The sequence below is a fragment of the Ursus arctos genome, unplaced genomic scaffold, assembly GCF_023065955.2.
Source record: "Ursus arctos isolate Adak ecotype North America unplaced genomic scaffold, UrsArc2.0 scaffold_11, whole genome shotgun sequence".
Lineage (NCBI taxonomy): Eukaryota > Metazoa > Chordata > Mammalia > Carnivora > Ursidae > Ursus > Ursus arctos.
Window position 1 is genome coordinate 64,221,746 of NW_026622775.1, and position 13,807 is coordinate 64,235,552.

Consider the following 13,807-nt stretch of genomic DNA (forward strand, 5'->3'; position numbering starts at 1 on the left):
TAAACTGTTGTTTTGCGTTTCAGAGTTAATCTTGAGTTTGTTGAGTTTCTATTTCAAAAATTATGTTCCTAGATGTCTAATTTTTAAAAAAAAAAACTTATTTATTCCAACTACTTTCTTGCAGATTGGTCATCTTTTTGACTATATCTGTTATTTCTATAAATACTACATACTTATTCAGTATCTCACAATTTCAGTATCTGTGGTTCTAAGTTTGATGTTGTTCTATCCAATGACTGTCAATCATAGGGGCTTGTTTTCTCTTGTGTTTGGTAGCATTATATTGTGAGCTCTTTGGTTAATCAGTGGGAATTCTGCAGAAAGAATTTGCTTCTGCTGATTGGCAAGAGGTATAACTAACTTGCAAACACTTCAACCTCTGACCTGGGTGATCTAGGGCTCATACGAGAGTACTTGACTCCCTTTCTTAACATTAACTTCCCAGCTGGCCCAGGTCTCAATTTCTACCACCAACCACCACACTCAGGCAACCCTTCCTCTCCTGTCTGCCTGAGAACCCCTGTCTGACCAGCCCTAACTCCTTACTGTGCTGGCTCCAACTAATAATTATTTTTGAAGTGGGGAACCACTAGAGATCTCTCCTAAGTCATGTAAGATCGGTGATGTCTCAAATAATGTGTTCTTCCCAGATTTCATTGGTTCAGGTTTTATTGGTGATGCTTCCATTCAGGCATATTGTCAGAAGTCTTACTGTCATTAGGAAGTGGAGTGTATTTTTAATTTTGCTAATGCTCTACTTGAAGACAAACTTGTTAGAGCTCTTTCTTTAGCAAACTCACAAAATATTAGTGAACTCAATGACCTTAACATAAAGTCACTGACAGAGAATATCTGTGATTCACTAAAGGACATAAAATGGAAGATTTCATATTTGACGTGATCAGGCAGGTCATTAGTATTAAAAAAAAATCACACACAAAATATTTCTTTGAACTTAAAATAGTTAAACACCTGATGTAAGGTCAAGGCTTTTTCTTTAATTGCTCATCTGCTAATTATTATTCAGCTTTTTCTTACATTCTACAACCTTATCACCATCCATGATTTCCAGTTTCTATTTCTCTAAAGTGAACGGAGCATTCAAATATTCATAAAGCAATCTATGTGCAAATCCTAGATTTTTACAATCCCCTCAACCAGATCTTTAACAGTTCATCTTGCCTATATTAACTTCAATAATCATCTTTTTAAAAAAAAAACTTGATTTCATCAAGTCTTTCCAAAGCAATCAACTTAGTTTTCATGAAAATAATGCTTTCTTGGGGCACCTGGGTGGCTCAGTCGGTTAAGTGTCCGACTCTTGATTTCAGCTTAGGTCATGATCTCAGGGTCCTGGGATGGAGCCCTGTGTTGGGCTCCCCACTCAGCAGGGAATCTGCTTAAGGATTCTCTCTCCTTCTCTCCCTGGCCCTCCCCCCACTCACCCTGTATCTCTCGAAAATAAATCTTAAAAAAGAAAAAAAGAAAGAAAATGCTTTCTTTTCCAAACCATTCTTCACTGATTTACCTAATATTTAATTCAACTTCATATTGAAGTAACACATACTACCTAACATAAACAGGTTCTAGATAAATATAATGAATTTAGAATAGACATAATAAATACCATTAACACATAACTACTGGTAAGGAAGAGAAGTCTGCAGGTATTCCAGAAAATAGTCTTCCAGAAGCATCCAACATTCACTGGTCATCAGTTTGCTTTATAGAAGGCTTGGGAAATATCCTCCAACCTAGCAAGCCAGCAATTCTGAAAAGTCGTGAGGGAGCTCAAGTCTCACTTCCTGGTTCTACCTCTACAGAAAGGTGTCTGATATGGGCCAAGAACAATCCTCAGAGAGGACAAATAAGCCACTGTACCAACAGATGAACATTTTGTAGGAGAAGGAAAATAACTGAGAAGGATTGGGTGAAAACTCTAATAATCCTCTTTCTCTTTTTTCCCTTGCTGATGTGTCCTTTCCATTGGAAGGGCTATTAGAATTAGGGAGGGATCTGGAAGAAAATAAGCATAGAGAAGGGTAGTTTATGAAGGCTCAGCTTTAGGCCTTAGATAGAAGTTACATTTTCAGATCTTCACTCACTCTCTCCAATTATGGTGAAAGTGGTAAACCTGAGAAGACCAGAAGTCCACCCTGGGCAAATTTATAAGGCAGTTCTTTTGGCTTTTATCTTGTTCAAAAGGGCAAGAGGAAATCCTCTATATAGATAAACGGACACACACACATCCCTTTGCAAAAAACATGACTGTAAGCAGCTAGTCAAAAGTTTGGGCTTTCGAATTATACCCAACATTCTCTATCAGCTATGCAAAATATACTGTAATGTTCACATAAGAACATGTATTTGCATGCATAGTGGTTGTATTTGGTGGTAAATTTAAGACATCACTTATTTTAATTTTTTCCATAGTTACCCCTGAGATTGAAGTGCTATATTTTATTTGAAGGTTAAGATGATAGGGGCCTGGGTGGCTCAGTCATTAAGCGTCTGCCTCCGGCTCAGGGCGTGATCCCAGAGTCCTGGGATCGAGCCCCATATCAGGCTCCTCCGCTGAGAGCCTGCTTCTTCCTCTCCTACTCCCCCTGCCTGTATTTCCTCTCTCGCTGGCTGTCTCTCTGTCAAATAAATAAATAAAATCTTTAAAAAAAATAATGAAGGTTAAATGATAAAACATTTATCTAAGAAACTGTTAAAGTGATTATCTGGTCACTTTTAAACTTTAGGACTTCAGGAAGTATTGCCCTACCCAACTTACAAAGAGACATATTTTAACTTGGTCTGATTGGACATGCTGGGAGAGTAAATACACTCTTCTAAATTAATCTTTGTATGCTTACTAAACAACTTTATTTTTAGCTATAAAATAATCCATATCATATTTAAGATGTTTTCACTAGATTTCTCCATATTTTTTTAAAGGAACAAAAGAGTAAGAACTCACTTTAGTCACAGAATTATCTGGTTTCCATACAGATTTTCTCCTACTGGGCTAATGAATTCCTTCAGGGTAGAAGCTGTATTTTAGCACTGTTGCTTCCTCGGCAACTATCAATATGCCCAAATGTTAGATATCTGTAATAACTGGTTGTTGCATTAATGAGTGAGTTTTATATAGGAAGGGAAAAAAGAAACTGTGGCTTATGGGAGAAAAGTTTCTAGATTCATTTAATACTAGACTGATAAGAACATTAGAGATTATTCAGTCTGATCCCTAACCTTAGAGATGAAGAAATTACAAATTGAGTGGTCTAAAGATACAAAGTTAATCAGAGATACAGCCAGAACTAGAACGTCTCCCAAATACTCACACATATAAAAGTGGTTTTTGTTTTTTGCATAAGAAGAGGTGTAAAGTGATGTAAAACTGTGGGCTTTGGAATCAGAAAGACAATTCACATCCCAGCTCTATCACTGTATGAATTTGGGTAAGTTGTAAAATTACATGAGACTCATTTTCCTCATTTGTAAAATTCAGTACAATCTAACTTACTGGGCTATTCTGAGGATTAAATCAGTTATGTGTATAAATTTGCTGAATACAGGACCTGGTGCACAGTATACTTAATAACTAGAAGCTTCTGTAATTATTACATTATGTTGCTTTCTATTTTACTATTTCCATAAACTACTGAAATTATTTCCCTAAAATGATATGGTGATGCCTTCAAAGACTACTGGAAATAAGATTTATTGGCACGTCTTTATTACAGTGACATACTAAAATTTATTTGTATTTATTACAGTGATAAAATAGTGCTATTGTATCACTGTAGTAGCTAATTTATCACTGTAATAGATAGATTATATTGAATTTTTTTTTTACAGTTAACTACACTTAACATGGGGCTCAAACTCATGACTGAGATCAAGAGTCACATGCTCAGGGCTCCTGGGTGGCTTAGTGGGTTGAGCGTCTGCCTTCAGGTCACTCAGGTCATGATCTCAGGGTCCTGGGATTGAGCCCCGAGTCGGGCTCCCTGGTCAGCTCCCTTCTTCTCCGTCTCCCTCTGCCTGCCTCTCCCTCTGTCAAATAAATAAAATCTTTAAAAAAAAAAAAAAAAAAAAAAGTCACATGCTCTACCAACTGAGCCAGCCAGGTGCCCCTGTATTGAATACCTGTAATGGCATTTTGCAGTTCAGTAAAATAATGACTCTCAAAAGCAGTAATGAGAAGGAAACAGTGACAATTTACATGGGACAGAAAAACACCACAGGTCACCATTTACTGTTATAAAGTTATCAGAGGTGATACAGAATGTTTGTTGTAGATCAGCAGTTGGCAAACTACAGCCTACAGACCAAATCTGCCACAATTCTGTTTTTGTAAATAAAGCTTTACTAGAACTTCATTTGTTTACATACTGTCTATGGCTGCTTTTGTATTACGCCAGCATAGCTGAGTAGTTTAAAAAAAAAAAAAACAATAGCGAACAAAGCCTAAAATATTTACTATTTGACCTTTTATAGAAAGTTTGCTATGTCCTGCTGTAGACTGTGGCAAGTACCTTGAATTTTTCTTAAAAAGGTGTCAACAATTTGGACACCAGATATGTCTGCAAATAAGACTGACACTGAACTTAGGCTATTATGTGTAACAGAAGCCAGAATAATAGCAACTTGTAGGTTTTAATATATTTATCCAAAAGTGCCATGGGACAGCATTTTACAACCTGTATATAATAGCATGTTTTATTAATATTCTTTACTGTTCTATTTATATATTTTATATTTTCCTATAAGAGATCTAGAATACATACATATATATATATTTTTAAGTATTTATTTATTTTGGGCGGGGGAGGGATGGAAAGAGTGGGGAGAAAGTCTTAAGCAGACTCCACGCTGAGCATGGAGTCTGATGCAGGGCTTTATCTCACAACCCTGAGATCACCACCTAAGCCGAAAGTAAGAGTTGGATGCTTAACCTACTGCACCATCCAGGCGCCCCTGATTTAGAATATTTTTTTTTTCAGGGAATTCTCACTCTTTTCCTATACTATAGACACTGAACATATTTGAGGAAAAAATGATTTGGTGCTAGGAACTCACAGGCAACATATTTACCACTTTAAAAATTAGGAGCAGAAAAAAAGATTAGTAGTACCATATATTTACATAGAATTACTCACTGTTGCTAACGTGGGAAGTGTAAAACATACCCATTTCTCCCATGGTCCTTTCATACAAATTGCTGATCCCTTTTGGAATTGCATGGTAAAGGGAAGTGCTCTTATTAGAAAATGAAGCTAAAATCATAACAAGTTAGATTTGACATTATTCTGCCATTTTTGTATTTTTCTGGATCAAGACTAGATAAATAACAGATGGGTTCCCTTGTGTGACTGAAAGAATACAAATAATATTTTTTGTTTGTTTTCTATAAAAAAATTTTTTTTCCCAGAATTCTACAAATGGCTCTAATGTGAATGTGACAGCCTCAGCTAAGCTGCTTGTATTATGGTAACATATTTCTATTATCGAAACACAGGTTCTAGAACCAAAATTCCCTGGCACATAGAGCACTGAATTAGATGGATGGAAGAGAGGGAAAAAATGAAGAGGCACTTTAGGAAAGGAAAAGTTTTCTTCTGAAAATCAACGCTTAGAAGAAAAAAATGAAGGATAGGAATAATCCTCCTTCAAACCTCAATAATTATGTACTTGTAACCACAGAATATTGAAAATTTCCTTAGTGCAAGGCCCTCTAGTACAAGGTTTAAATTTAATATAGCATTTAATCTTCATGATTAGTACCTACCCAGGAGGTAGATATTACTATATTTAACCCATTATTTCTTGTGTTTTACATAAGGAATTGAAGATCAGACTATTAGAGGCAGGACATAAACCCAGCTTATGACTTTAAAGCCCATTTTTTAACCAATATATTATATTCAAATAATTTTCTAGAAATAGTAACAATCTTTGAAACTTTAACTCTTCTATAAAATGCTTTAAGCTTCTTAGAAGGCACTAAATAAATATAAGGAATTATTTTTAAAGAAAAAAAAAACACAACTCCCCAAGTACCTGGAGAACTACTGTGTTCTTAAAATAATACTTAAGATGGAAACATATTCTAGGAATAAGCCCTACTGATTTTAAGCTGTAAAATATGCATTATTCTGACAACTCAGGCTATATTTCATAATTAATTCTGGATTCAGGCATTAAATTTTACTTTCTCAAGTATTATTTAATACATTTTTAAAAAGCATTCTTGCTAAATAAACAGCTGGTACAAAGTATTTTAAATATTTTAGAAGACTATATCAGGCCATTTTTCTTCAAATTAATTAAATACATGCAATTTGCATTAAATCTAATTAGTACTCTGAAACAATGTGATCAACTACTTCACAAACCCATTTTTTTTTTCTAGATTTTATTTATTTGTCAGAGAGAGAGAGTCGAGAGAGAGAGAGAGAGAGAGAGAGAGAGAGAGGGAGAGAGAACACGCACAAGCAGGGGGAGCAGCAGGGAGAGGGAGAAGCAGACTCCCTGCTGAGCAAGGAGCCCCATGCGGAGACTGATCCCAGGACCCTGAGATCATGACCTGAGCCGAAGGCAGACACTTAACCAACTAAGCCACCCAAGCATCCCCATAAACCCATTTTTTAGATATTTGAAAACTTCAGTAATATGCAAAATAACTATTAAGTAACCTTACCGATTTTAAAGAAACATATTCAAATATTATGTTAAGTCCCCTGAGGAGACTACTCTAAGGATAACATCATTGCTTACTACCCTTAAAAAATTTCTCATTAGGAATAATTATCAGAGCCGGATAGGTATTCTTTTAGGTATGCTCCGTGATAGCGATAGCAAATCTTGTTCAATTATGTGCAGATATGACTTCAAATAGGAATTTAATTATCTCTGGTGCTCAATTCACAAATCTGTAGAGATTCCTCTAAAGTAAAATTCTGAATTAAAACTAATACAAAAATTCTAATACTTGAATATTAAAAAATCATAAAGTAGGACAAATATTGTATGATTCCACTTATATGAAGTATTTAGACTAGCCAAATTCATAGAGACATAAAGTAGAATGATGGCTGCCAGAGGCTGGGAGGCAGGGAAGAATGGGAGTTATTGATGGATGGGTACAGAGTTTTAGCTTAAGATGAAAAAGTTTCTGGAGCTAGAGATGGCTACACAACGTGAATGTACTTAATGCCACAGAACGATATACTTAAAAACAGTTAAAATGGTAAATCTTATCATTTAATGGGGATATTTTACCACAACTAAAAAAGAAAAAAAACCCAACCTAGATGGCTGGCCCTATTGTTTGTCAGTGGGCTATAGCTTGCTGCCCCTGAAGCACTTTGTTAATGTGACTCTGTGTAAGTCATATTATTTCTTACTGGTTCAACTTCCTCCCATTAAAGTGGCAGAAATGAAGCCATACCATCTATTTCATAAGACTGTTGCAGATATCAAGTAAGATAATATATTTTAACCACGATGAAGTTTATATAATTAAGAGTTCATATTTACAGCACTTTTTTCTTCTTTTTTGGGGGGGGGGGGCAGAGGGAGAGGGAGAAAGAGACTCTTAAGCAGACTCCACTCCTAGTGTGGAGTCCGGCACAGGGCTCCATTCCACGACCCTGAGATCATGACCTGAGCTGAAATCAAGAGTCAGAGGACACTCAACTGACTGAGCCTACAGCATCTTCTTTTTTTGAACAAGTCAGATTTAAAGATTTTATTTTTATTTAATTGAGAGAGATAGAGAGCAAGTGAGAGAGAGAGAGCACAAGAAGGGGAAAGAGGCAGAGGGAGAGGGAGAAGCAGAATTTCCACTGAGCAGGGAACCCAACGTGGGGCTCAATCTAGGATCATGACCTGAGCCGAAGGCAGACGCTTAACTAACTGAGCCACTCAGGCACCCCTTAAACAAGTCAGATTTAATTCAACATCTATTACTTAAGCAAGACTGAAAAGCAGGAGTCACAAGGGAATTAATGGGATTCACACACACAATAAAGCTTTAATCATACCTGCATTATCTTCCAGAACAGCCTCTGAACTACTGTGCTGAAGAAAAAGGTTAATACTAATTCTGGGGGGAAAAAATACATATTGCAGGAAATTAAAAAAACAAAAAAACAAAAAAACAATGTCTGTATATGAGTATTATTAATCCATGAGGTGTTAGTGTGAAAAACAGTTCTTCCATCAGGTTTAGGAAAACTTTAATGAAAAAAAAAAAAAAAAACCCAAGAGATTCCCTAACTTGAACTAATTAAAGGTTCTCCAAAGAATAAGTAAATAAAATCACAAAGATGTTTGATGCCAAGTATGGGAAACAAAATGAATGAACAACCAACATGGTTAATAATAGTTTTTTGGTTAAACTTAGAGTGACTATCAAATGCACTTTAAAGATTTAGAAATACTGAAAATGCATGAGTTAAGCTTTTAAGAATTTAGAAAAAATAATTCTAAGAGAAGCATTAGTAAGAAAATAAGAATAGAAATAACTGAATTAAAAAGATAATCCTCTAGCAAGACTGATCAAGGTGGAATAAAGGAAACATACATTAGAAACCCCCAAAAATGGTAAAAATTTACAAAACAAAAAATATATGAATAACTTGACACTAATGCATTTGAAAAGTTAGATAAAATAATCTTCTAAAAAATAAGATTAACAAAATGCTTTATAAGAAATAAAACACCTGAATTAAACTATTACTATTTAAGAAATTGAAATAATAGTTTAAAAAACCTAGTGTCTTCCACAACTTCTCTCTCCTTACTTTAAAGATCTTAGGACAGAGTTTTTAAGAGGAGGAAGGATATACCAACCCTTTCAAAGAGCAAATAGACCCTACTTACTGTAAAAATTGTTTTAAAAAAACCAAAACAAACAAACCTCACTTTATGAAGCTGTTATAACCTTGATACCCAAATTGGACAAGGACAATACAAGAAAAAATTATCACAATCTTACTTATAAGTACAGAAGCAAAAATCTTAAAACATAAGAAATGGAAAGCAACGAAAAGACAAATCTGTCCTTTTTGCAGACAACAGTACTTCTACAAATAATATCTAAAATAATTTACACACAATTAGAATTAACAAAAGAGTTCAGCAGGGATGCTCAATGCAAGATCAATACATGAATTCAGTTACTGGCATTCTTGTACACCAGCAATAATCAATTTAAAAACAGAGAAAAGATCCCATTCGCAATTACAACAAAAATTTTAAGGTACCCACAACAAATAAATGAATAAATACATAAATAAACAAAAAAATACTAAAACTCAGTATTACAATGATGGCAATTTCCCCCAAATTCACTTAAAATAAAAAATAATTTCAATCAAAATGCCAACATGTTTTTCATGGATAAACTGATTCTAAAATTCACATACAAAAGTGGCAAGAATGGTTAACATAATTTTGAAGAGCAAAGGAGGGGAAATGTGGATTAACACAAAGTTATAGAAATAGACCAATGGAACCAAAGAGAGAGCCTAAAATGGAACTTGAATATGACAGAGGTTGCATTACAATTTAGATGTGCTATTTGATAAATGGTGCAGAAACCATAGTGCTTGATTCATATGAAAAAATAAAATTATGTTCTTCATAATGTAGAAAAAATACATTTCAAGGGATTAGAGATATGAGTCAAAAATCAAATTTTAAAAATGTCTAGGGGCACCAGGGTGGCTCAGTTGGTTAAGTGTCTGACTCTTGATTTTGGCTCGGGTCATGACCTCAGGGTCCTGGGATGGAGCCCCACATCGGACTCCTCACTCAGCACAGAATCTGCTTCGGATTCTCTCTCTCCCTCTGCCCCTTTCCCTGCTCATGCTCATGAACTCATTCTCTCAAATAAAAAAAAAATCTTAAAAAAAAAAAAAAAAGTAAATAACCTAACAGCAATGGACAAAGTAGCAAATGAGCAAAATCACAGAAGAGAAACCCCAAATGGCCAATAAACCTATGAAAACATCTTCAACCTTACAAAGGGAATACAAATTACTATGGGATTGAGATATTGTTTTAAAGGTTGGCAAAACCTTAAAAGCCTGAGAACACCGTGATGGGGAAAATGGGAAATTCATACTCAACTGTGAGTGTAAGTTAAAATAACCATTTGGTTTGATGATGTCTATATCTTACAATGCAACAATTTCACTTTCTGGTATATACCTCATGGAAATTCTTGGACATGTTCAAGGAAGATAGGTATTAAAAGAACATTCACTGCAAAATGGTTTATAACAGCAAAAAAATTGGAAACTACTTGTCCATAAAAGAATGAGTGAATAAATTGAAGTATATTTATATATTAGACTACAGCAGTTAAAATGAACAAATTAGCGGTACACACATAAACTGAGTGAAAAAAAAACAAGCTACAGAATGATTTCACCTAATGGATTTTTAAAACTTGCAAACAGCAAGTTTTATAGATCTGTAAATATTCAGCTACAATATAAAAATATTGGGAAGAAAGATAAATACCATCTTTATGAGAAGGGTTACTTCTGGGGAGGGAGAAGGAAAAACTATCGGAATACCTAAGGGAACAGAGGCAGGCATCAACTGTGTCTTTAATGATAGTTAGCCAGCCAGCTAAACAGATAGATAGACATGATATAATGTTAAGATTTCAGGGCAGTTTGGATGAGTGCACAGGTGTTTGTTACGTTATTTACTATACTTCTATTATTTGAAACATTTTATAATATAAATTTCCTTAAAAGGAAACACATTTTAAAAAATGGACTAGGGGCGCCTGGGTGGCACAGCGGTTAAGCGTCTGCCTTCGGCTCAGGGCGTGATCCTGGAGTTCTGGGATCGAGCCCCACGTCAGGCTCTTCCTCTATGAGCCTGCTTCTTCCTCTCCCACTCCCCCTGTTTGTGTTCCCTCTCTCGCTGGCTGTCTCTCTCTCTGTCGAATAAATAAATAAAATCTTTAAAAAAAAAAAAATGGACTAGAGGGGCACCTAGCTCGGCTCAGTCAGTTAAGCATCTGCCTTTGGCTCAGGTCATGATCCCAGGGTCCTGGGATCCAGCCGCATCAGGCTCTCTGCTCAGCGGGAAGTCTACTTCTCCCTCTCCCTCTGCTCCCTACCTCCTGTCCCCCATGCTTGCTCTCTCAGATAAAAATCTTAAAAATAAATAAAAATGAATTACAACATTAATATAAATACATCTCAAAAACTAAATGTTAAGTTAAAAAATCAAGTACAGAAACATGTATAGTATGGTATCATTGTATTACATATTTTTGTAAAACAGTTTTTCATATTGGTAGCTGTACAGACTTTCATGGGAATGGTATACTCCAAATTCAGGATGATGGTTACCTCTGGACAGGGAGTAAGAAGAACATGACTGGGGAAGGGTATATAGGGAGCTTCAGCCAAATCTGTAAAGAATTCTTTTAAAAGTCTGACGCAAGGGGCACCTGGCCAGCTCAGTCAGTAGAGTGTGAGACTGTTGATCTCAGGGTAGTGAGTTCAAACCCCACTCTGGGTACAGACCTTACTTAAAAATTTAAAATAAATAAATGAAAGTCTGAAGCAAATATGGCATTTGGTAAAGCTTGGTACTGGATAGTTTTTAAAATCCCCTATTTATATGTATGTATGTATGTAAATAACAACATCAGGAACAATAATAAATGAAGAAAATGAATGAGACCTAACATCTGAGCACTCTACTAAACGTGTGCACGTATACTCCCAAGAATAACCCGAGGACATAGATTCTGCTTCTGTTTCTAATACTATTACTATCTTAATACTATTAGATCCTATTACTCATTTTACAGATGAGACACTAAAGCAGAGAGAGGTGAAGTTGGCCTAAGATTATAAAGCTAGTAAATAGTGAAAGTAAGATATGAAGCCAGGATTTGTGTTCCAGAGTTTGCAGCTTAATAACCATGTTATTGTCATAATGTCATTTTCATTCTTTTCAGTATATCGTAAATAATTCATTTCCAATGTTATTTCTGTATGTTGGAAATGAAAAACACTTTTTAACCCATTACCACACACAAAAAAATGCATATACACACACACATATTTTTGTGCAGCTCATGCTGGTTCTAAAGATGCTGAAAGAATTCTAGGAATGTCCTGAAAATAGTGGCATCCCAACTACTCTAATTTATCAATTTCTATATGAGAGGTTTGGTATTTTTTAGATCATTATTTTAAAATCAAACATTATTCTTCAATAGTCCTAATAATACATATTTGGAATCTTAGATTACTTATATAAAAAAGCATATGATGTAATTCAACCCTCTCCTTCTCTGTCATTAGAGGCCAAATGCCATTACTTAGCTTCAGGTCTGAAAATTCGTATTGAGAGTTTTTAATAACTCATTCTGTCAAGAAATTCATTTTCATTCATTCATTTTTTCTGGTCTCTCAATATAAGTTGTTTTTTAAAAGCCCATAGCTAATATTTATACAATAATAAATTGGCATTCTCAGTCATTAAATATTTATCAGCACTGATTATGTGCTAATCACACACTCCCTGTCCCTGGTACCACTGTTCCCATTTCTTTTTTTTTTTTTTTTTAATATTTATTTATTTTAGAGGGGGGTAGTGTGGGGGAGCTGGAGAGGGGCAGGGGAGAGGGGCAGAGGAGGAGGGAGAGGGAGAGAATCTCAAGTAGACTCCCCGTTGAGCGCAGAGCCCACAGCAGGCTCGATCTCAACCCTGAGATCACGACTTGAGCCAAAACCAAGAGTCGGACGCTCAACCAACTGAGCCACCCAGACACCCCTACCATTTCTTAAAAATGTCTTTTCTCCATCTATACAACCACATTCTCAATGTTATCATCTACTAACCTACAGAATATGTATTCCAAAAATAGGAAATTTGAAAAAGAAGTTCTTGCTTTCAAAGAGTTCACTGTCTAGCAAGGGAAAGAGACAAACAAAAATTATCTATAATACATAAGTACTTTTAAAAAGGTAATTAAACCTTAAGCGTCAGGGGAGATGAAAGGATGGCTGGTGCACTTTTAACAGCTAACCTGGAACGTGATGAACGGGAGACAGTGATGGAGACTGCTCTTTCAAGAAAACTTATCTTAAAAGGAAGAGGGGATGACAGCTAAGGGCATAGGTTCTAGAGAAGGTTGTAAGATAGAAAAATACTTAGCATCAACTATTCTGAACTACTTTCCTTGCTACATTCTTCTCCTAACACTAAATCCCAGTTTGGATATAAGCAAGTCACTTAACATTTCTAAGTCTCAAATGAGATAGATGTTTAAGAACTCTAAGTTATGAGGAAACTTGAATAGATGACCTCTAAAGTTCCTTCTAGACCTAAAATACTATGATTCTATGACTATGATTATCTGACCTGTTTAAATTCAAAGGTAAATCATAAAGTATTCAGTATGCAAAAAAGAAAAACCAAGACCAATAAGAGATGAACTAGTTTGTACAACTGCGTTCTACTACTTTTGCAACACTGTTAAAACAATTAATTCCTCTTCGGACCATCAGTAAAATTTTCACAAGACGGTGCCTTCTTGTCAGTTGGTAAAGTGCTTGTTGCCCTCACACCTGTAGACTTCTAAACAATCACCAAGCAAACTGTTTTGTGACAACAGAAGTAAATTGCTTAAAAGCCCATAGCTTAGACTTCTAAAAGTCATCTTTTAAATGGAAGAGGTTTATAGAAACATGTATATTACATTTCTTCTACAATGTTTGTTATCTTTACTTTAAATTTTAATGTACAGGTTCATAAACATTTTTTA

At 35.3% G+C, this 13,807-nt stretch overlaps 1 protein-coding gene across 2 annotated transcripts in view; it reads right to left on the reverse strand.

The window, feature by feature from the left end:
• FZD3 (frizzled class receptor 3) overlaps positions 1–13,807 on the reverse strand; it is an 85,472-nt gene that overhangs the window by 35,067 nt on the left and 36,598 nt on the right. The window lies entirely within an intron of this gene.